A 21,213-nucleotide genomic window follows, 5' to 3' on the forward strand; every position below is an offset into this window, starting at 1 on the left:
CCTTGCATCCTGGGCTCAGGGGCCAGGAGGGTGGCAGGCAGCTGGGGCAGTGCACAGCCCTGGAGGTGCTGGGCAGCCACCCCACCCTGGGGCCTGCTGTCTGCTACTCACCTCCTGCCTGCCCAGGGGCCAGGCTGGGGTGGTCAGCGTGCAGGCCCTATCGGATTGGGAGATGTGCCTGCAAGGCCTGGGCACTGCTGCTGCACAGGTGCTGGCCACAAGAGCATCACCCCTGAGCCCTGCACCACACTCTCCCCAGCAGGGGGTTGGCTGCCCTCAGGACTGACAGCAAACCAGCCAGATCCTCTTCAGCCTTGCAGACTTGAGGCCAACACCCCAGTGCCCTCAACCGCCTCCTGGGTTCAAGCTCTGGGAACCATGTGGCTTCAGCCTATGGGGACAGAAAGAACCACAGCTGGCTATGCCCACACAGCCTCCTCCCCACATTGAGGTGGAAAGGAGTCAGGTGTGAAATGTGCAAGTGGGCCCAGAGGATGGGCCAAGATGAGGGGCCTGGTGGGATCACTCTACAGCATTAATGGCAAATGGATTTCATCTTATGGGCCAACTTGCATTGGCTGCTATTGACGGCCTGGAGATGTGGGCATAGACCATCAAGGTTGCAGCCAGATTCAGTGCAGAAAGACTGCTTTGATTGATTAGTGATGTCTGCCAGGGGTATGAGACAGGAGAATGTGGTGCATCTGCCTATATTTGCCATCCATGGTCTGGAGGGAAGGGGAAAGGAAGAGGTGGGGTGTGGTGTGCCCTGTGCTGAGCTTTGGTGAAACATGATGTTGGGCTGGGAGATGGAAGAAGGAAGGGCCCTGGGCCCTGCAGGGGGTCCCACCAGCTCCCACCCATGGGACCTGTGGAATCTAACCCACTGGGCAGGCAGGGGGTACTGGAGCAGGAAGATGCAAGTTGTATGTGTGGGTCCACATCAGGAGAGCCTGCAGATGCTAACGTGGAAAGGTAGGACACAGGAAAGGTCATGGGGACAAGGAGATGCATAGTTTCAATGGTGGGGGGAGGGCTAGAGCTCCCAGAGACTGTGGCTGGTGGTCCCTGCATGAGCTGGGTGGATAAAGGGGCACCCACCAGGAGCCTTAGAGGCCTGTGAGAACTGTGTGGACTGTGTCTCCTAGGCTAGTCCCTCCGCCTCTCCTGGCCCCTCCCCCTCCTGCCCAGCCCTCCTGAGCCTGTTCCCTGTGGAAGGGAGGTAGAGGGTCACATCGCAAAGGCCCTGGGGAATGACCCGCATCAGCAGGCAGGCACAGGGAGACCGCTGCAGCCCAGTCACACGCAGCCGCTGCTAGTCCCGCACACAGACAACCCAGAGCCACTCCTCCACCACAGGGGCTCAGACAGACCTCCCAGAGCCACACTGGAGGGCAGCCCCCCTCACAGCAGGCCCAGATGCCCAAGCAGTACCCCTGCCCCGGCCAGTGCGGGCACTTCTTCAGGCTTGGTCAACAGGTGGGGAGGGTGGCCCAGGGAGAGGCTGGAGCCATTGGGCAGAGCTGGCCACGCCCCCTGTGCCTGGCTGCCCAGCTGCTCCCTACCATCACCCAGGGAGTCGTGTTTCCACGGGGATGACTCTGCTCATTCCTGCTGACCTCGTCCCTCAGCTGCTCATTGGCCCCATAGGATGCGTGGGAGTGTGTGTGCGTGAGCCCACACATTTACACAACACAGACGCACATGCCCAGCCTGAAACCATCCCTCATGCGGACCCCACAGTTGTACCCTACCACTCATCACACACCTTCCTGCCTTCATCCCCATCACTGATCCCACGTACACTTCCATACAGAAGACACTGACCTGCCAGATGGCCCTGGAGGGACCCCATATCTGCTGGGCACCCTTCCAGGTCACAGGCTCCACTTGGCAAATCCCGTGGCCTGAGATGCCCATTGTCTCCTTCACAGGAGCCCAAGTGGGACCACAGAAAGCCAGAGACGAACAGTCTGCTCCCGCCCCAGCACTCGTGGAAACTGCGCTCCCTGGAGTTGCCAGCGGCCCCCAGTGGACAGATCCAGTGGTTTCTTCTTAGCTGGCCCTCCTGGCCCTCCCTCAAGCATTTCTCACTGCCACTGCCTTTCTTCTCGAGAGAAGAACGTGGCCTGCCCCTCTAGCCACTCTTTCCATCTCTGCTCTGTGAGTCCTCCTTCCTGCCCTTGGAGGATGCTGCTTCTCTAGGACCTGATCTAGAGATGATCAGCACCTCTCCCCTTGTGTCCTTCTCCTCTGACGTGGAAACAACCACCACCCACCTCCTTGCCGTGGTCCCTACAGCTTTGCCACATCTGTTCCCACTTCCCCGATGGCCCCAGACCAGTCAAGTCGCGGCTGCCTTTCATGCGCAGCCACAGCCTTCGAAGCTCTTAGGTCAACAGTGATTCATACTCTGCTTGCGCGATTGTCTCCAGGTGTCTGTGCCCCGACTAGACTCCTCACAGCCCGGGACGTGGGGGTCACCACTGAATCTGGTGTCTGGCACATTGCACAGGGCTATTTAAAGACTGCCGCGTGGTCCCCACATCTCTTCTCTAGCCCAGGCCCTCCCCTGAGCTGCAGACCCACAGATGGCACAGCCAGGCTGGCACCTCCTCCTGCTATCCCCCAGCTGGCCCCAAATGGACTCATCTCTCTCTTCAAAATTTGCACTTCATCTAAATTCCTCTCCTCCTACCCTCTTTACCAACGCTGAAGCCACTTCACGTCATTACACACGGTCAGATCTACAGAATTATCTTCACTGCTCCCGCCTCCTTCTTCTTCCAACCTGCTGTACAGAACCAGAGGCCAGGCCTTCTGCTGGGCTCAGGCCCCGACCCCGCTTGCCTTCCCAACAACCTCATTCTCCAGTTATCATCTTTCTCTACCACCATCAACCTCTCCCTGTCTATGAACAGGCTCTCCCATCTTAAAAATAACGGCAGTGGTGACAAAAACTACCTTCTCGGCCTCACATCTCCCTTCATCGATTGCCCTATTTTTTGTCCCTCTTCACAGGTGAACTTCTTGGAAAGTGTCTACACTAACTGTCTTTACTGCCTTACCTTTCGTTTGCTGTCCAACCCATTCCAACCTGGCTTCCGTTACCCCCACTCAACTGAAATGGCTTTTGTCAAGTCACTAGCACCTTCTCTGCTGCCAAGTCCTCTGAACACGTTTCTGTCTTCACCCCTCTCAACCTCTCAGAAGCATTCAACCCAGTTGGCCACAGTGCCCTTCTGGAAAAGTTCTATTCACTCAGCCCCCGTGAAAGCACACCCATGGGTTCCCTTCTACCTCTCTGGCTGCTCCTTCCTTGGCTTGTCCTTCTTTCTTGACCCAATCTCTAAAGTTTCTCAGGGCTCAGTCTGAGTCTGGATGGCATCATTCCTATGACTGTAAATAGCATTATAGGAATATGATAAACCTCTCCTTTGAACTCCAGACCAATATATTCCACTGCCTACTGGACCACTCCATGTGGATAGCTAACAGGCATCCCACTGACAGCATCTGGAATGAAACATTTGTGTTCTTCCACTGTCCCCTCCAGTCTTCCTCAACCCAGGAAATGACACCACCATCCATTTGGTTGCTTAAGTCAAAAATCGTGGTGTCAGGGGCCAGCCTGGTGGTGCAAGTGGTTAAGTGCGCGCCCTCCGCTGCAGAGGCTCGGGGTTCACCGGTTCAGATCCTGGGTGCGCACCGCTGCACCGCTTGTTAAGCCATGCTGTGGCAGCGTCCCATATAAAGTAAAGGAAGAATGGCACAGCTGTTAGCCCAGGGCCAGTCTTCCTCAGCAAAAAAGAGGAGGATTGACATTGGATGTTAGCTCAGGGCTGTCCTTCCTCACACACACAAAAAAATCATGGCCTCTCCTTGGATTCTCCTATATCCTCATCTTCTGCATCCAGCCCATCCGGAGTTCTATTAATACCATCTTCAAAATCTCCCTAACCTCCCCTTTTTCCTCTGGTCCATACCACAATAATCTCTTGCAATAGCCTGTTTCCTGCTTCCTGTTTTGCCCTGCCCCCTCCAAACAAGTCCCATAAAGCAGCCAGCGATCTTTAAAAAATTAGAAACTAATCATGTTGTTTCTTCAGCTTAAATTTCTCCAGTAACTTTTCGTTGCTCTTAGACTAAAACCTAAACTTCTTATGGTGGCCTACAAGGCCCTGGTGATCCAGCCCTGCGTACTTTCCTCCTCTGTCTCCTGATCTTTTCTCCCTGTCCACTCTGGCCCAGTCCCACTGGCTTCCTTCCAGCTCCTTGAGCACTGGGCTTGTGCCTGCTTTCAGGCCTTTACCTGGCTCCGTGCTCCCCTCCCTCTTCACGTGGCTGTCGCGTCCCATCCTGTCCCGTCCCATCCTGTCCCGTCCCATCCCGTGTCCATCCCCCTTCACCCCCCTGCCCCAGCTAGGCTCAAATGTCCTTTCTCCAAGGGGCTTTATCCTCCCCTACTCTCTATCGCAGGCCCCTGTATTTTCCTTGACATCATTTGTCATAGTTAGTAATTACATGTCTATTTGCCTAATTCATTTGTCTGTCTCCTACACTAGATTGAAATGCGAAGAGGGCAGGAACTGTGTCTGTTTAGGTCACCAGGGCCAATCCCAGTGCTGAGCACACAGCAAATCCTCAATAAGTGTTTGCTGAAAGAATGTGTGGATGAGGCCTTGGATACAGACTGTTCTAGGGATAAAATGAATTCTGCTATGTTTCATTCATTTATCCATCCTTCCATCCATCCATTCTGTTCATAAGCCAGAAGCTGAGTTAGCCCTGAGTAGGACACAAAGATGCACCAGTTGGGCATCCTGCCTTCTGAGAGCTGGTTGTTGGGAAGAAGGTGGACATGGGCACACGTAACTATGATATGAGGAGAAAGCAATGCCCTCCCTAAAGAGGAGAGGTGACCGTGCTATGGGAGTTCAGGTGCATGAGTGGTTACTTCCAGGTCAGGAAAGGAAAGATGTGGCTCTTCAGTTGGGTCTCAAAAGATGAGTAAGTTATGAACACAGAGAAATGGAGGGGAAGGACACGCCAGGGAAAGGGAACAGCCAGAGCAAAGACAGGCAGGATGTAGGGAACTACACTGTGTCAGTCTGTGGGGCACAGACTCTGTTTTGGGATTTGGGGAGGTAGGTTGGGCAGCTGGGCCAGGGCCTTGAGTAGCAGGCCTGGGAGCCTGGGAGTCTGGACTTCATCCTGCAGCCTTGGAGAGCTCCTCGCAGGGGCAGTGGGTTGGGGTGGGGCCATGACTGGCCAGCATGTATGTGCCTTCTGCCCACTCTTAGAACGTGTCTGGGATAGATGGGACAAGCTGTGTTGTATTCACTGGGCACCAGGGGAGGAATGAAAGGACATCTGGGATGCATGCACAGCGGCTTCTTGGCAGAGACAAGCACTGACAATGTCCCATATCACGTGTTGGGTGACATGCTGGCAGACGGAGCCACAGCTCAGAGTAAAAGAGGCCAGTGTGACAGCTTGAACCCTCCTTCCACCAGCCAAAGATAAGACTCTAGCCTCAGCCCCAGCCTGTTCCTGAGATATGGCAGCTGAGGACCTGGGGGTTCCAGGTGACCTCTTCCCACTGAATTTAAGAATGTTGGAGTTGCAGGGACCTAAGAGATCAACAAGTCCAACTCCCTCATTTTACAGATGAGGAAACTGAGGTGCAGAGAGGAGCAGCAACTCTCCCCAGATTACATATTTATTCATTCAACAAATACTTCCTGAGCATCTGCTCTGGGCCGGACTCTGTTCTTGGAGCCAGGGATATAGCAGTGGCAAAGTCCCTGTCCTCACTGAGCTTGCATTCCAGAGAGAGAAGGCAGATAATAAATAGGGAAGCAAATAAGATAATTTTAGAGAGTGATAAACGAGAGGTCGAGCCAAGACTAAAACCCAGCTCCCCGGGCACCAGGGCCAGAGTCCATTTAGTAAGTGAGAAGCCCCATCGGAACCTGCGTTGAAACGGAAGTTTGGGCGGAAGTGGTGGGTAAAAGCAGGCTGTCTTGGGAGCCTGGAGGTGGTGAACAGACAGGGCCACGGGCCGAGGAGGAAAGGCTGGGAGTCAGGGAGCCAGGCTGGGACCAGCTGTCCACAGGCAGGCAGCCGAGGGTAAGGACACAGGAGGGCGAGGCTGCTCTTCTCTGGAGCAGGTCCAGCCCAGCATTGTCTCTCTCTGTAGGGCTGCCAGATCGGAACACCCAATTCCAGATATAGTCTGACCACAGAGAGAGGCCTTTCTCCCTGGCCTGGACACCCTTTGTATTCGTTCATCCCAAGATGGCATTTGCTTCTTCAGCAGCCCACTCACAAGGTGGAGTTTACAGTCGCCCCTGGGTCTTTCTCTCATGAGCTATGGCCACATTAGATCTTCCCCATCCTATAAATTGTGCAATTGATTTTTCTCTTTTAAATCTAGGTGGACCTCAACAAAATATTAGCAAATAGAATCCAACAGTGTATAAAAAGAATTACACAATATGACCAAGTGGGATGTATCTCAGGTATGCAAGGCAGGTTCAACATTAGAAAATCAGTTAATGTAATCCATCACATCAATAGGCTAAAGAAGACAAATTACATGATCATATCAATAGATGCAGAAAAAGCATTTGACAAAATCCAACACCCATTCATGAAAGAAACTTTCAGCAAACAAGGAATAGAGGGAACTTCCTCAATCTTATAAAGAACATTTATAAAAAACCTACAGCTTAATGGAGAGAAACTAGAAGCTTTCTCACTAAGATCAGGAACAAGGCATGGATGTCACCTTTCATCACTCCTTTTCAACATCATACTGGAAGTCCTAGCTAATGCAATAAGACAAGAAAAGGAAATAAATGTATACTGATTGGGATTGGGAAGGAAGAAATAAAACAGTCTTTGTTCACAGATGACATGATTGTCTATGTTCAAAGTCAACAAAAAAACTCCTGGAACTACAATAATGATTATAGCAAGGTTTCAGGATGCAAGGTTAGTATGAATCCAGGTGTAGGATTTTACAGCTACCTCTGCCTAGGATCCCCTTATTCATTGCACTCTTCACTCTAGGGCACATTCCCAAGGACGCAGAGATGTCTTTTCTGCAGGCTGTTGGATCTTGATTTTCCCTCTCAGTTCAAGGCCATCCCTTACAACTGGGTGTCTGTGATTCTGATTGTCCCAGATTATTTGCCAAACAAGGCTCAGGACAGACAGACACCTCCACCCCACCTCCAACCACCATATGCTTCTAGAACTTTCTCTCCTGGGACACCTATGCTTTCAAGGAGTGTCCTTCAAACATCCAGAAACTCACCTGGCTGCACTGCATTGGCCTGAAATCCCCCAAGAAGCCTCAGTCATAGCCCCACCAGCCTGGGATTTAAAAGCCGCTGTGAGAAACTCTCCTGGAAGATTGCGAACGGATGTGACCTGCCCCTCACAGCCTTCCGTGTTCACTCTAGGGCACATTCCCAAAGACACAGAGATGGCAAGTAACTTGCTGGCCTTGCTCAGGCCCCAGTCACCATCCCACTTGCCAACTAAGCATGTCCTTCACGTCCAGCAAAGCTGCAGTCCAGGGTCAGGCTATTTTGTTTCTCTGTGTGTTGGGAGCAAAACTACCCAGAGCTGCATGCAGCCAGTGGAGACTCTTCCTCAAGCTTCACCTGCAGTTGGGGCTCAGACTCAGAACTTTCTGGGAGACTGAAACAGATCAAACTTTTTCTGTCCTGGCCAAAGACAACACCAGGCATCTGGGTGGCCTACTTCCCAAATTCCTGCATTCCCGCTGTGGACCAGCTCCAAGAATGCAAAATGGATCCCCATGTCCCCCTAGTTGTAAATCTCAAGTCACAGCTTAGTCTCACCCAGGGCAGGCTTGGGGTGGGGATGGGAAGGGGGTAGCTGTGTTGTTTCTCTGCCAGCACTTAGGGCTTCAGCCTTGGCAGGCCAGGGGCCAGAGGAAGTCACCCCAGGTGGCCCTCCCCTCCTGGTCTAACACTCTCTACAGAGGAAATCTGCTCCAAGAGGTCTTGGAAGGTGGCCTGGAACCCAGAGCCTAGCGCAGAAACCTCCGGACACTCAGGAAGCCTGAGAGTTCTAGAAACAATCAGGGTCACATGGGCGTGCTCCTGGGAGGGGTGGGCTAACGCCCATTGCATTTTCCATGTGGGGCTCACTGGGTCAAAACAAGCCTCCCTTTTTTAGGCACCTGGTGCAACCAGCCTGATGATTTGTCTTCCCTACAGGGTAAGAATGATAGTGGTAGCCACATTTATTTTGCACTTACTGTATGCCAAGATTGGCTTCCTGTTCAAGATATATTGGCAGCCCTTCCCCCTACAATCAGCTCTGTTCTCTGCCAATCCCCAAAGGCTCTCCAAGAACATTGGTTAGTTTTTCCCCAACCTGCCTTCTCCTCTTAAACCTGACCCTTTTCTTCTGTCCAGAGTGCTCCTGGCTGGCTAGGGGCCCAAAGAAATAAAAACCCACAAACAGGCTGTGTTTGGGTTTTGTGAACTATGCCTCTTTCCCGCTAACCCCTCCCAGCTCATCTCAGCCCTTGGAAGGCTTTTCTTTCCAGAAGCAAAAGCCTGAGAGTGGGTTTCCCCTCCCAAGACTGAGCCTTAAATCAAAAGAATTTATCTCAGCACAAGATGTAGAATCCTAGGCCTCAGTCGGCTTGGAAAAGAGTCTCTTTGAAGTGGGAGGGGGTTGGTTCCTCTGGAACCCCCATCTCGGTGCAGTCAGCTGTCACGCTGATGTGCGCAGACCTGCGAGGTGGAGGCTCAAGAAATGTTTCTTGATGAAAAGCAGTCACGGATGTTCATTTGGTGCTTACTGCGTGCCAGACACTGTTCCAAGTGCTTCACATTCGTCATCCCAGCTAACAAGTGGCAGAGCCAGGATTTGAACGCAGCTCTCTGACGCCAAATCCACATGCCTGCTACTACAAATGCCACCTCCCTCCAGCCCTTTGGGGGACTGGGCTGGTCACCGCTGCTCCCCTTCCAGCACAGGGCACGCCTGGGTTGAGGTCCCATCCAGGTTGTCCCCAGGCTGGCCTGACCCTCACCTTTCTGTCCTCTTTAAAAAGCAGACCAGAGGCCATGGGCCAAGCCCCTGAAAGGCATGGGCTGGGGGGTGTCTGGCAGGCCCTGGCAGAACGGGGCTCAGGCCTCCTGAGGCCTCGTGTTGGGAATCGTGGGTGGTGGGGACCACAGGTCAATAGTTTGGTACGGAGCCTTCCTCGAGGTTTGGTTTTTATTTGTACCAATCGACTCTCACATACCCCCAAATCCCCCTGCAGCCCACTCTTACACACACACACACACACACACACACACACACACTCATTGCTTCTATGAGTCACTTGCCAGCTGTTCCAAGGGGTAGGTGGGGGCTGATTAGTTCCACCCAGGCCTGGGGCTTCCTGCCTCTGCTGGCTGGGCTCCTTCTAGGGAGCCCCCAAGAAAGAGACTCCGTGGATGCCCCTCACTCCAACTTGTGCATGCACACCCTCTTCTACATGCACGCCTAGGCCCACCTCCCCAGGCCATGTGCAGATCCACCCCCTACACACAGGGCTGCCTTCTCTCACCCTGCCTTCTCCTACCTGTGGTCCACCCCGGGGCCTGCCTGCCTCTGTTCTCTTCTCTCTCGGGCCCCCACCCACGTCCCTCCACAGCTGGCAGGACTTTTCCCTGCCTTGGGGCCACAAAGAGGCTAACAAGAGGACTGTTTAAACATGATCCTGAGCCTGGAGAATTCCAGGGCCGACCTGGCTCCCCATTCCCTCCATCAACCCCTAACTATCGGGGTAGGGTGGGCTCTGAGCTCTCCCCACTCAGGCCTCAGGACCCTGCCAGGCCCTGGGAGTTGGGGTTGCAGTCAAGTGGCCCTCTAGCTGCCTGCGGAACCTGGGCCTATAACCCGAAACCCCAGGAAAGGCTGAAGGACTGTGTCCTGCCCCTTCAGCCAGCCTGGCCCTGCCATTCGCTTGGAGAATTTTGTTCTACCTCAAAAACTGCTCCAGTGATGTTTTCTCACTAACTACTCTGGTAAAAGATCCTTCTCCAAAATTAGGCGGATCAAGAACTTACAAGCCTCAAAAAAGACACGAGTCACCGGCAGATCTCACTCAAATGTGAGCCGCAGGGACTCGGCTTTGCTCTTTTGGCTTCTCATGGCAACATTTGCAAACTGCAGACCGTCATGGAAGGGGCTCTGCCATCCGTTTCATAAAAGGATCTTCCTCACCTGAAGGAGATCAGCTGGGAAGAAAAAACACACCCCCAGTGCCGGCCCGGTGGCGTAGCGGTTAAGTGCGCACACTCCGCTTTGGTGGCCCAGGGATCACAGGTTAGGATCCCCAGTATGGACCGACGCACCACTTGTCAGGCCATGCTGTGGTGGTGTCCCGTATAAAGTAGAGGCAGATGGGCATGGATGTTAGCCCAGGGCCAATCTTTATCACACACACACAAAAAGAAAACACCCCCCCACTGCCACCTACGCAGGGCACCCCAAGCCAAATAAGGTTGTCCTGCTTGGGCAGCCCACCTTCCCATAGCTCCTTTCCTCCTTCTGTTACCCACACCACGAGACATTCATTTCAGAGTCACAGCCTGGTAATAGCCGTCATAATTAACTATTAGTTAACACTTATGTAGAGCTGACTACTTGCCAAGCACTGTTCTGAGCACCTCACATGTCATGAGCTCATTTAATCCTCACCACAATCCTATTGTTACCACTCCATTTAACAGATGAGGAAACTGAGGCACAGAGAAGGTTAGGAACTCACCGGGGGTTATTTATGCAGTAAACTGGGGCTGGGAGCCCGGCCCACGAGGCTCTTGAAAGAGACCTTGGCTCCTAACCACTCAGCTATATTGCCACCCCAGTCTGAACTGGACCGTGACCTTCTAGCACCTATCTGGTGGTGCGGGGCGGGGGTGGGGGGCGGGGGCGGTGCCTGGTTTCACAAACCAGTTCAAAAACAGAGTAGGGTCCCGTGCCTTTTCGGTTTTGCACTTTCCATTTATGCTAGGGTTCCTGGCAGAGGGCAAGGAGGCCTGTGAGGAGGGGGGCAGCCTGCCCTTTGAGGGCCACAGTGGCTCCCCTGCTGCCTCTGCTGCCCGTGGGTTCCTCGAGCCCCTCCCGCTCCTTCTGTTGCCCCATCCCCCCAACAAGGGCTGTTGACTGAAAACTGCAGGGAATAAAAATAGCTGTTGCTGATGAGGCAGAATGGGGGCCAGAGCACATGAAGGGCCTGGGGCAGGGGTGGTGGAGGTGGACGGAACCTGGGATTCCCCAGCCCCAGAAGCACCTTCTGATGGAATCAGGGGGAGGGGCGCGCTGGCCTGTTCCTGCTACCGCAGAGCCAGGGACCCCTGCAGGAGGCCCAGCACCTGCCCCAGCCCTAGGGCTGCCCCCTAGGTCTCAGGAGCAAGCTCTGCCCCCACCCAGCCCTGCACTAGCAACAGCTCCTCCCTAGGGAGTGGGTTGGCCACTGTGGACAGAGCCCCAGCCACTCACTAGCCATGTGCCCCAGGTAAGTGACAGGACCCTCTGACCCTCTGAGCCTGAGCCCTCCCTATAAGAGGAGTTAAGGAACCAAAAGTTTGTATAACCTGTACCGTGGTTGTTGACATCCACCCTTCTCCGGCCCCTCCCTTCTCTCTACCTGCTCTCTGAGGCCTTGGGGCTCAGATTTTTCTTTTCCTTTCAATGTATCTCTCTCCCATCGCCCGGAGAGAGCCTTTCGGTCCTCTCTGTAATGTCCAATATGCTCTCTCCACTCTGGCTATGCCTCCCCCTGGGAGCCTTCTCTGAGCCCCACCACCAGTGGTGCCCCCCACCCCCGCTTCTGCCATTATCTACCCCTTTCTCTGTTCTGGTGGCCAGAGTTGCCCTAAAGGCAGGGACCTTGCCAGGACCACCCCCAATATCTGGCCAGGAGTTCTATGCCTTTAGCACAGAACTCAGGGCTTCCCCTTGACCTGGGCCTGGGGTCAGGGCACAGAAACCCTGGTGGGGGAAGACAGTCGGGCAGGCCACACTGAGTGACACTTGACACTCAGCCTAGAGCTGGGAAGGTGACCCTGAGTCCTGAACCCCCACTCCATGCAGGTTCCTAACCAGAAATGACAAGCAAGGCCAGGCTGGGATGGAGCCACCTAGCAAGGACCCTTAATTACCTTCCCCAAACCCGCTAAATTCCCAGCCAATCCCTTGAGAGATGCCTGGAATGGAGATGGGGTGGGCCCTCAGGTTATGTCTGGGCGCCTGCATCGTCCCGCACAGGTGATGTGGCTCTAAATACTAGTCCAATGACCACCACTGTCCATGCCACTGCCACACAGAGTGAGGCTGCTGGCCATAAGCAGGGTACTGGGGAAGACCCCAGAAGAATCCGGAGGGTCCTGGGAGAGCCAGCCCTCTCTGCCCCCAACCCCAGCCCTGCACACCTGTGTCTAGCCACCACCACCCCTGGGGTCTCCTTAGCTCAGCTCAGGGCGCTGGGGGGCAGTCACAGCCTTGGTCACAGATGAGTGACAATGTCTGCCTCTGGCTCCACACCTCCTCCTGTCAGCCCCTTCCCCTCTCCAGACTCGCCAGACTGGCCCCAAACTTGTCTCTAGCTACTCTCCCCAAGCTGGCTCATCAGTACGGCCTGAATTAAATGGGCTTCAAGGCTCCTTTGGTCTCTGGGGTGATTTATTTCTGTGCAGGTCCCCGCTGCAGGTGGTATGAGTGGGAGGAGGACACGTCTAGTCTCCACCTGGAGGGCCGTCTCCCCACAGTAGGGCACCGTGAGCCCTCATCATGACCTGGCCCCCTGCCCCAACCCATGCTCAGCAGCAGAGACACAGTACTTCACTGGCTGGAGTGGGAAGGGGCTCAGGCCCTCCCTCCCACACCAGTGCACTCTTGGAAAGCCTCAAGCAACCTCTACCCCACCCTCAGGGCCCTCTAGATGGGGACTTCCCAATCTTTTGAACAAATGTCGCCTCTCCCCGCCCCGACCCCACCGTCTGGTAGGCAACAACCCTCACACCACACCATCTTCAGCTCCACGAGCCTCCAAACACCTCCCATCTCTGGTCAGACCATTCTGCCTTCTCCCCTAGCCACTGCCCACCCCCGCCCCACCCCCGTCCCAGTGTCCTGGGTGCCCAGCTCTCGCAGCAGGGAGATGGGAGAGGGGCTGTGCTCTGCCCTGGCACCGCACCCCTGCCCCCACCCCAGCCCTGAGTCTCTTCCTGAGTCTCCCAGAGTCCCCTCAGTGCTGTGGCCCCATCTCCTTCCCCTCATGTCAGGCTTTCTGTCTCCCCATCCCCACGCCCCCCTGCGCTATGTGGGGCCGCTCCTCTGGCCCCCTCTCCTTCTCGGCCTCTCCAGGCAAGGAGCCCAACTGTGCCCCAAGCACGGGGAGAAGCAGGGGCAGTGGGCAGAGCCCGGGCAGGCGGCGCAGCCTGAGATGTGTGCTCTGCTGGCATCTCTCAGATTCCTATTTCAGCAGAGCAAAGGAGCCGCCCGCCACCCTCCACCCGGCCTCCTGCCCTCCTCCCCCACACTCCTGCCTTCTGAGCCACAAAAACAGGCCGAGCCGAGTCACTGTTTTGACTCCTCCACTCCCCTCTCCTGAAGAAACTCAGCCCAGTGTCTGTCCCTCGGGTCACCCTGTGCCCGTCCAGAGCAGAACCTTAGCCACTGGGCCATTTGTGACCAGGGTGAGGACCCTCGCTGAGGGCAAGGACAGCCAGCCAGGCAGGGGCACAGAGAGCAGATGCCGGGGCAGAGAAAGGCAAGTTTGGGGACAGAGGGTCAAGGCCCAAGGAGCTTCGGCTGGGGCAGCCACCGAGCAGGGCCCCGTGTGGGCAGGAGGACAGCGGTGCCCAGAGCAAAGTGGCGACTTCCTCGGAGCCAGGCTGGGCTTGGGGCCAGGGCGCCCTGCCCTCAGGGTGGACTGGCCTCGGGGTGCCCGGCCGGGGCGGGGTGCGGAGGGGCGCAGTACTCACTGCTGGACGGGAGCGGAGTGCCTGCGGCGAGCCCGGAGTGGCGTGCCCACCTCGGGCTGCGCTGGGACTCTGGGGGACTTGGCCGGGGGGCCGGGCCGGCGGGGACAGCTGCTGCCGCTGATGTCACAGGGTCATGAGTGAAACCTGAGGACTGGGCCAATCTTCAGGTGGGAGCCTCGGCCACTTCCCTCACCGGGCGTGCTCTGGGCTCAGCCTGGGACCGCGGGGCTGGGGGCCCACTGACTGGGCGTGAGGGAGGGCAACACACTCGCACACACACTCACACACACGCGCACTCACTGGGGCACACGTGTGAGCCCACACATGCAGTTCCTCTCCCTTCCTTGACAAACTTTCACAGGCTCCTTCTCACACGAGAATCTCCTTTCACACTCCTTCCCAGAAGCACTCCCGTGGCACGCACTGGCTCACACTCACACACACTCTGGTACACACTCATGTACATGGCCCCCCCAACAAATGCCGCACTCACACACGCTGAGCCATATATGTAAATCACCCTCATAAATTCACAGAAATGCTTCCATTGCGTGTTACTTCCATTCACACACACACCTACTGCTCACGTGTACAGACACGCTCCCACACGCACATCAGGCTCGTGCATATATACGTGTTATTATATACATACAGCCATACGCACTCCCTGCCCAGATGAACACAAATGCCACACATCACAGACACTAGACTTTTATCAAGGGTATGTCTGTGTGTACACACACCCACACCATAGTCATGCTATGCATCCATGCATTTCCACGCTGGTTACTTATATCCATGCAGTTGTCTGCACCTATTGTCTGCACCATGACATGCTCCCATTCACATGTACACAGGGCCACCTATATGTATCTATGGTTACTAGATTTTTATCAAGTGTATGCCTATCTGTATACCCACACCCACACATCACGCCCACCCAAACACACACATACACACACACACACACACAGCTGTTTAGTTGGACCACACAGCAGTCTCGAGGGTCATTTCTCCACCATCACTCCCCCCTACCCCACTGGCTAGACACCTGTCCCTCAGAGCTTGGGGAGGGGATTTGGTGGGGGAGGGATGAGGTTAGTTTAGCACCCCCTACCCTTCCTCTCTGGGGCTGTGGTGACCCCTAGTGGAGCTATTGTGAAATGACCCACCTCATAGCTGGCCCACCAGCGCCTGCCCCAGACAGGCAGGAGAATTCCTGGGTGAGTCCAGAGTGACTGTGCCCCAGAGCTCCTGCATTGCTTCCATACCCACCGCTGCCACCATCTCTCTGGAAGCCAGAGTGGTTATCCTCAGCCCAGGTGGTGGGCACGATGGTGCCTCTCCTCCCAGCGACTCTCTGTGGATCAGGCCTCAGCACTGTCAAGGCCCTCCTCGGGCACCAGGCCTGTCTTTGAGAAGTCCCTGCCATGCCAGGACTTCCCACCTCTGGCCCCAGTGAGTCACCTCACACCCTCCGAGGTGTGTCTTCTAAACCTACGTGTGAGCGTTGGTGTTCTCAGTGCAAGGAGCTCTATCCTGCTTTGCTCACTGACCTTTCTGACAAACAGTTTCCAGGTCGTTTTATTGGTAATGTAGTCTGGTGCCTGCCTGCCCCTGCCTCTTCTTGCAAGGGTCTGCTGCTTCTAGCGTTCAGAGGAAAAGCAAACATTTTGTCTCATATCCTTCCCAAGTTGTCACCCTGAAGCTGCTCCTTAGGGTCTCTTCATTCCTCCCAGACCTGCTGCAGCTCCAGTTTGCTTTGCTGCTGGCCACTGTCTGGAACTCCTGGTCACTGTTTCCTTGACAGCACAGTGCTCCCTGTCTGCGGGCACTGGAGGAGAGGCGGTGGGAGGCATTCCCATTCACAGCTCTGCCCTTTTGGTCTCTGCCTCACCACTGCCCAAAGCTCTATGGGGTAAGACCTTCTTTAATGAGGGATTGAAGTAATGGAAGGGAATTACAACATATGAGGGGGCAGGGCTGCTGCATTCAGTTGTATGGGTGGTACACTGCACAATTCTGGGCACCAATCACATTTGTAGTCATTATAGGTTAGTATATTTAAGATGATAATTTTCTAGTAGATGGTAGCAAAATGTCTAGAGAAAGGGGCTAATTTTCTAATTTGCACAAGGTGTCATTTGGATTAGGGATGGGGCTGATTAGAAAACAAAAGCTGCATGTTAAATATGACCTTTTTCCACAGCCCAAGGGGAATAAAGGCCTCCCTCTCTTGATAGCAACATTCTTCCTTCCTTTGGGGAACTGCTCCTCCCCTACTCCAAATACGTGATTCTGGTGGGGCTGCTGATTACAGGACAGCCACCCTGCCCCAGCCACCAAGATGGATGTGTTACCCACGTCTGGCCAGTCCTCTTGGCCGCGGAGGTTGGTCCAAAATCTGGGTATGTAACTCAAGCGGGCCAATCATAGTTCTTCCCAGGAATTTATACGTATTGATTGAAAACAAAGATAATCTCTCTCTCCTCGGGATTCTCTTAAATTTGTGGAGAGTAACTGAAGTAAGTCTGAGGGTGCCTGGGGTGTGTCTCCCACCGAGCAGAAGAGCCTGTCTGAAGGAGGAGGGACTGAGAACACCACACAGGGGGAGAGAGGAAGGAGAGGGAGAGAAGGAAAGAGAGAGCGACCTGAAGACGTCTTTTGACTCCTGAGCCGGTTAAACTCTAGACCAGCTGCATCACTGTCCTTCCCTGCCTCGTGAGCCAAAAACCTACCCCTTTTCCTTAAATGAGTTTAGGGTGGGTTTCAGTGGCCCACAAACAGAAGAATTCTGCAAAATAGAACCACCTTTCAGAAAATCCCACCCGACCTGCAGGAACTGGCCTCATCACACCCCACCCCAGTCCCCACCCACCCCCGGCCTGAGCAGAAAGTTTCTTCCCTGAGTCGTTCGGTTGTGGTGATTTTCTGGGAGCTTCAGCAGGGGCTCCCCATGGTTGGCAGCACCCCAATTCCAGGGAGCCCAGGAAGGGAGGGCTCTGGACTCCATGCTACAGCTCGATTCTGGTGGGGGGGAGGGGTGGCCTTGAAACTGGGTCCCCATCACAGGGCATCCCACTGGTGCAACCTACATGTTTATAAGTCCCTAAAGGACTGCCAGGAGCCTGTTGGACAAAACCACACATACATCTCACAAGGCTAATCGTGATTTGCAGAAGCAGTGTAGTCAGCGCCTCTAAGCAGAAAAATGGAATTTCTTCACTATTGTGTTTTCAAGGCTCCTTCTCCCCACGTATCTCGTTAGTCATGTAATTCTGCAAAGCTGTATTTAGCTCCTTTCCTCCAACCCTCATATTCTAGCTCCTTCAAATTCGTGCCTCTGGGTCCAGGAAAAGGGCCTATTGCTGGGTCATCTCCCTGTTCAGTGCTTTCTCATCTGTACCAAAAGCAGCACTGAACTTCCGCTTACATCCTTAGAAAGGCTCCTTTTCTCTCCATTTCTATGTGAAGAGAAGAGGAGGGAGATCATTTTTCCAGGTCTACGGTTTTTAATGACTGCACCCTATTCCTTTGAGCGCATTGCCTTCATTTACATAACGATGCCCCTATTGTTGGACATTGGGTAATGTTCAATTTTCAACTCTTAAAAATAACACTGTGATGAATACATTTGACTAGAAGTCTTTTTCCATGTCTAGCTTATTTCCAGAAATAGATTTACCAAGGCAACAGGGAGGACTTTGAGTACATATTGTCTTGGGATGCTAAAGAAAACCCCAAAAGACAAAAAAAAATCAAAGATGCAAACGAGGGCCGGCCCCGTGGCTTAGCGGTTAAGTGAGCGTGCTCCGCTGCTGGCGGCCCGGGTTCGGATCCCGGGCGCGCACAGACGCACCGCTTCTTCGGCCATGCTGAGGCCCTATCCCACATACAGCAACTAGAAGGATGTACAGCTGTGACGTACAACTATCTACTGGGGCTTTGGGGGAAAAAAACAAAAAAAAAATTAAAAAAACAAAAACAAAAAAACATAAAGATGCAAACGAGAGTCCCCATTGAGGAAAAAAATAAAAAGGGAATAGGTGGAGTGTTCAATGCCTCAAAAAAAACCAATAGTGGCAAGTAGCCAGAAAGTCACCTCCTCCACTGTTGGACTGATGTTAGAGCTTCTATAGCAAAATAGCTCCTACAGATAAGGGTGTGGCTTTTCCTTTCTCCAAATGGCAAATTCTCCAGTTCCTTTGACAAAGAACTCTAATTGAATACCAGAAGCTGGATAGTTTTTACCGCAGCCAAAATCCCAGTTTCACGCAGGGCTCACAAGCAATCCTATATCTGAGGTAGTAAAATGGTCACCTCCTCCTGCCTGTTTTCCACAGACACCTCCAGCCTGCTCTGGGCTTCCTATAGAAGGATGAGGGTGGTGGCCTCCTTGCTGGCCTCTCTGCCTCCAGCTTTGCCTCAGTTTAATCCATTGACCATCATACTCCCAGACGAATTTTCTTCAATGTCTATTTTGGTATTTCACTTCACTGAACACAAATTTATCATAGAGCTGCTAGAATAGCTTTTTCCAAGAGTTTTCAGTAGCCTGGGGGCAGATGTGGAAAAAGTGGGAGGCTGGTGTCTTAGTTTGGATTCCCCCCAAAGCAGAGCCTGAGACAAGGATTTGGGAGCAAGTAGTTTATTTGGAAGGAGATCCCAGGAAGCACTGTGAGGGAGTGGAGAAGTGACAGAGAAAGGAGAAAAGCCAATAAAGTGTGCATTCATGAGCAGGCTATCACTGGGACAACTGAGGCACAAGGCCACAGGGATGCTGCGAGTCTGTGGGGAAGAGCCCTCAGAGTTGTCCCACCAAGGCCAGCAGGCTGGGGAGTTTACCAACAACTCCCTTAATGCTTCAGGGTTGCTCCTGGGACAACTTCTGGCCTACCTCACCTGTGGCCAGAAAATGTCCCCAGGTGGAGAGACTGTAGGTGAGGGCAAGAACCAACAGGAGACCCCTGGGGGAGGCTGGGGGGTGGGCGGGCCCTGACATCTTCTCTATAATTGCCTCTCTCTCCGTCTCCCTCCCTCCCTTTCTCTGCATCTGTCTCTGTCTCTGTCTCTGTGTCTCGCTCCCTCCCTCCATCTCTCTCCCTCCCTCTCTCCCTCTCTTTCTCTCTCTACACACGTATGCATACATGCACATATATGCATATGATTTTTAAAACAAAAATAAGGGGCCAGCCCCGTGGCGTAGCGGTTAAGTGCACGTGCTCCCCTTCAGCGGCCCGGGGTTTGCAGGCTCGGATCGTGGGCGTGCACCGACGCACCGCTTGTCAGGCCATGCTGTGGCGGCGTCCCATATAAAGTAGAGGAAGGTGGGCATGGATGTTAGCCCAAAGCCAATCTTCCTCAGCAAAAAAGAGAGGAGGATTGGCATCGGATGTTAGCTCAGGGCTAATCTTCCTCACAAAAAAACAAAACAAAAATACTATGCTTCCTGATTGTTTTGCTCAACTCTCTTGGACATCATTCCACATCAATAGATATATTCTATACCAAAACTGTCAATGGCTGAATAGTATTCCCTTGGGAGGATACTTCCCTATCAGACATTTGTTCTTTCTAATTCTGGTTGATGTGAACAAAGATGTGAGGAACAAGATGAACCTTCCTAAAACATAGCTGTGCACACGTCACCCCTTATTTTTCTCCTGCTCAAAACCCACCAAGAGCTCTCTATTACCCATGGCAAAGCCTAAATTCCATAACTTGGTCTTCGAGTAGGCCACTGGAACTTCTCTCTGCCCTGATCCTCCACCACAGCCAGACACTGGATCGTTACAGGCCCTGTCCAGTCCTGCATCTGTGCCTTTGCTCAGGCTGTGTCCTCAGCCTTGGGCTGCCCTCTCCCTCTCACCCTGCTTGGCCCCATCCCAAGGGCCTCCACCTCTCTCAGAAGTCCAACCCTCAGTGACTCCTCTCTTTTTCATGATCCCTTCTTGTATATCTCACTCATACAGAACTTTGCACAATCTTGTATTTTTGCTCTCTTCCCAGGTACGTTTTTACTTCCCAACAATGCTGGAAGAAGCAAGGATACACTATTGTCTCCAGTGTTCAGAAGGGTGCCTTGCACACACAGGCACCTCCTTGGTCAAGATTTGCTGATAGTGAGCACAAAGATTGGTTCTGCCTTTCTACCTGGAATGAGGGTGGAGATGGAAAGATGCACTTCTGTGTCCTTCCCACTCACGGGGAGCTTGTGACAACAGTGCCCCATCTCAGCTTGTTGATGGCTGTTGAAGCCATAAGACCCAGAGGGACAGCTAATGCACTGCCCACAGGGCCCCTCCCCTGGAGACAGGGACTAAGGTGCAAAGGAGGTGGTGAGAATGGTCTTTCTGGTTCTAGACACCCAGACTGCTGGGAAGGGGAGCTGAACAGAAGTGGACGGTGGGGGAAGGGCACCTCAGGGGGTGCTAATCCCAGCTTCCTGTCCGGATTTTCCTTGACTGCTGCTCAGAGCCTATCTTAGGAAGGTCACAGCTGCCGAAATAGATCTCTCCCCTCACCTGTTCTTAAGCAAAGAAGACCTTGATAACTTCCTGTCAAAAAAGAATGCCTGCTTTGGTTATTTTTCCAGGATGAGGGACAATTGCAGGCACTGGTGCTGAACTTCCCAGGCTTCTCCACCTCTGCGGAGCAGCAGCTCACCGTGGCCAGGAACCAGGGAGCAAACAGCTACAAGCGCGGAGCTAAGGGGCCAGGCACCTGTTTCTGGCCAGGGCCTAGCCTTTTCTGTGAACTTGGTTGGTGTTTCCTTCCTTGGTCTCCAAAAAAACCACTCCTGGCCTGCAGGACGCCCCTCTGATTCAGAGTGACAGGGAGCAGATCCTCTGCCCTTCTCACCCACCTGCCCCTCGCCTCCAAGCCTGCTCCTACAGATTTCTCTATTCCTGCTTAACTCCTCATCCTAGTCATCTGGGCTTTGGGACCTGAAAACCAAGTGTCTGAGTTGGGGCCGGCCTCTCCAGCCAGTCACTCATTCACTCAACAAACAGGGGCCCACCAGGCCCGGTACTGAGTATGCACAACGGTGGGAGGTCCAGCGAGGAATAAGACGCGCTGCCCAGGGAGCCCTGGCGGAAGGGGATTGGAGGGGCCTCCTGGGGGGCGGGGGCTTCCTCGGCGACCCCATTACCCCGGAGGCAGAGAGAAGAGGGGA

This window comes from Ceratotherium simum, chromosome 16, assembly GCF_057802395.1.
Source record: "Ceratotherium simum simum isolate JZ-2026a chromosome 16, ASM5780239v1, whole genome shotgun sequence".
Lineage (NCBI taxonomy): Eukaryota > Metazoa > Chordata > Mammalia > Perissodactyla > Rhinocerotidae > Ceratotherium > Ceratotherium simum.